Raw genomic sequence first — 3,742 nt, 5'->3', positions numbered from 1 at the left:
AAAAAAAAAAAAAAAAAAGAAGTTGGTGACTTGAGCATTTTACAGCTCAGCATATTAATACGGCTTTACTTTTTATACCTTGTTCCTATTACTTTGTTTAGTGAAATTTTGTTTCATTTTGGATGCTGTTCTTTTTTCTGTTATTTTTTTTTTATTCTTTTAAGAAAAAATAAAAAGATAGAATCCAAATGATCATACCAATGAAGCATACCTCTAAACCATCTATATCATAGATGGTGTAAGTTTGCACGTTTGTTGATACTTTGGATATTTCTGCTTTGTAACCACAAAAATCCCAGCATGCTATCAATCCAGGGGGTAGGTAGGACCACAAACTGGTCCTACAGGACCAATGAGTGCCCCTGGTGGTTTCTCATCTAATTCCAGCAGAACAAACCAGTCTGTTGCAAAACAGTCTTCAAGCTATAAAGTTCAAGCTGTAAAGTTAGGGTATATATACATCGCTTGGGGGTGTCCATCCCAAGCAATTAGTAGTTAGGTCAGTGAGAATGAGTCATTTCTTTTTGTGTGTGGTACTGGGGATCGAACTAAGGACCCTGTGCTTGCCAGGCAGGCTGTTATGCCCCTGAGCTAAATCCCCAGACCCAAGAGTTTTCTTAGTTCCCAACATAAGAAGGACTTTCTACTAAGTTGTTCTATTTTTGGAGTTCACCACGTATACTCATTATCAGTATAAATACTGACTTTTTGTCCTTCACTGATGTGTAAAGGCCTTGTCAGACGTATGAGTCCTGCTCAATGAGCACAAGTTCTAGAGACAAGTGGGGAACTTTTAGACTTTTTTTTTGTACTGGGAATCAGACTCAGGACCTTGCACTTGCCAGTCAGGCACTTATGCCACTGAGCTATTTCCCCAGCCCAAGGAACTTTATTATGTGTGATGTAGTCACTACTGCATTCTCTCCTTTTTTTCTTTTTCCATTTTCTATGAAGGAACTTGCCATCACAGAAGAGGATCAAATTAGGGGCTGTAAGAGATGTGTCCAGCAATTCTTTTCTTGCTGTACATGTATGAAGAATTACTTGGTTCACAGCCATGTTATTAAGCCTCAATGTTTTCTCTGGTAGAAAAGTGGCAGGGCTTAAGGAGGAACATGTGTTTATTTGAATGGATGGTGCTTCTAGAAGTAGAGCCTGGTATGTCAAAAGTTAGTTATCTGACAGCCATGGCTTCCTTTGGAAGAAAGAAGTCCTGCCACAGGAGTGATGCTCAGCCCTGGGGAACCCTGGGAGCTTTGAAATTGTCAAAGTGAAGGAGCAAAACGTAATCTCAGACCTCAAGCCCACCCAGAACAAGTCCAGGAGACATCTACACAGAAAATTGTTTATTTATTTATTTTATTTATGTGTGTGTGTGTGTGTGTGTGTGTGTGTGTGTGTGGCCAGCTCAGCCCACCAGGGGGTGGGGTGGGGCTGACTGACATGTGGTGCTGGGGGATTGAACCGCAGTCCCTTGTGCTTTGCTAAGCTTGTTCTAAGTAGGTGCTTTAGACCACTGAGCCATCTCACCAGCCCCTACACAGAAAATTGTACAACTCACATACCTAAAATTTCTGAAATGATAGCAACTGAAATAAAACAACTCTATAAAGCCATAGAAATCAGATCAGAAATAATCTCTCAGGTAAAAGAAGAAATGACAACTATAATGAAAGAATTGCTCAGCATACCTAAAGAAGACAAACATTTTAAAAAAGAAAGTAGTATATAAAAATGCTGGAGAAGGGGCTGGAGAGATGGCTCAGTGGAATAAGTGCTTGCCTGGCAAGTGCAAGAGCCTGAGTTCAATCCTTGGTTCTGCACCCCCTCCCCAAAAAATGCTGGAGAATGGGGCCAGCAAGATAGCTCAGCAGACTAAAGCACTTGCTTAGGCCAGTTCAGGGACTGCTGTTTGGTCCCCACGCTGAGCCTGCCACTGAATCCTGGCATGGTGGTGCATGCCTGTAATCCCAATGCTGGAGAGGCTGAAAACAGGAGGATTACTTTGAGACTGAGCTGTGTAGTGAGACCCTGTACCAAATACATTTTTAAAAATGCTGGAAACCTTGAATGAACAATATAGGAAAGAATTAGGATGCATGAAACAGATTCAAAGACATATCTAGGAAATTAAAAATTCCATGGAAAGCTGGCAAAACTGCTTGAGTAAAACAAGATAGAATTTCAGATCTTGAAGATAGCATTTCAGCTAGCAATTTTGAAAGGAAAGATCTCTTTACAATAACAAGCTACTAGGAAATAACAAACAGCTGCAAAATGATGAAAAGAGAAACAATGTAAGATGAGTGTCATTGAAAAAGCAAGAGTCAACATGAATGATGCCAGGGAGATGGCTCAGTGGAATAAGTGCTTCCCTGGCAAGTGCAAGGGCCTGAGTTCAATCCCCGGTTCCCCCAATAAATAAATAAATAAATAAATAAATGCCTATTTGCAGAAGAGCAGAAAATTTCCCAAGCATGGGAAAAGAATCTGACATGCAGGTAAGTGAAGCATATATAACTCCAATTAGCCATTATTAAAATAAATCTACATTCTGAAGCATAATAATCAAGATCCCAGAAATTCAGCAAAAAATTAGAATATTAAAAGATATTAGAGAAAAGAAATAGCTCATCTATGAAGGAAAACTCTTCAGAATCGTGGTAGATTTCTCAACACAAACCATCAAGTCAAGAAGAGCTTGGAATGAAGTATTTCAGGTCCTGAAAGAAAACAACTTCCAACCCAGATAAATGTACCCTGCAAAACTATCTCACAAAATGAATGGAGAAATAAAATACTTCCACAACAAAGAACTGAAGAAACCTGACCATCAAACCCAACCCTACAAAGATTACTGACATTCTGGAAAGAAGGAAAATGACCACAATTCCAAGAACAATAAAAAGGAGCCACAAAGCAGAGCAAGCAGTTAAGCAGAGGGGAAAAGTAGGGAACCAACAGCAGTAATACAATATGACAAAGAAAAGCCAATACATATCAGTAATAACCATGAGTGTAAATAGCCTCAGCCCACCAATAAAAAGAAGTAGATTGGCAGAGTAGATCAAGAAAGAAAATCCAAGAATATGCTGTATACAAGAAAAACATTTAGGGCTGAGGAGATAGCTCAGCAGTCTTAAGTGCCTGCCTGGCAAGTGCAGAAACCCAAGTTCAATCCCCAGTACTGCAGGCCATGCCAGCCCCAGAATCCCAGGTGAGCCATGCTGGTCCCAAAACTGGGTGTAGTGGTACATGACTGTAATCTCAGCACTGGGGAGGCTGAGACAGGAGGATCATAGTGAGACTCTGTATCCAATGAATACATAAATAAATAAAAAGATTAAGAAGCAAACCACTTTTAACTCAAAAGGAAATTCATAGACCCAGAGTCAAAGGATAGAAAACAATACTCCATGTGACAGAAGCCCAGAAAAAAGCAGGGATAGCTATTCTGTTTGTAGACAACGTGAACTTCAAACCAAGAATGATCAAAATAGATAAAAAGATCACTATATATATAGTGCAAGAGGAAGAGATAATAATCATAAATATATATGCACCAACTATATAAGACAAATTTCAACAGACATTAAAAATCAAACAGGGGCCGGGGAGATGGCTCAATGGAATAAGCGCTTCCCTGGCAAGCACAAGGGCCTGAGTTCAATCCCCGATTCCACAAAAAAAAAAAAAAAAATCAAATGAACACTAACAGCATCATAACAGGGGACATTAACAC

General features: G+C 39.7%; 1 pseudogene; it reads left to right on the top strand.

Annotated features, from left to right (window-relative positions):
* Window positions 1-1,274, top strand: part of LOC101578503 — a 2,847-nt pseudogene extending 1,573 nt beyond the window's left edge.
* The last annotated feature ends 2,468 nt before the right edge of the window (window positions 1,275-3,742 follow it).

This window comes from Octodon degus, unplaced genomic scaffold, assembly GCF_000260255.1.
Source record: "Octodon degus isolate 3935 unplaced genomic scaffold, OctDeg1.0 scaffold00287, whole genome shotgun sequence".
Classification (NCBI taxonomy): domain Eukaryota; kingdom Metazoa; phylum Chordata; class Mammalia; order Rodentia; family Octodontidae; genus Octodon; species Octodon degus.
This window is presented reverse-complemented; position numbering and strand designations above follow the sequence as displayed.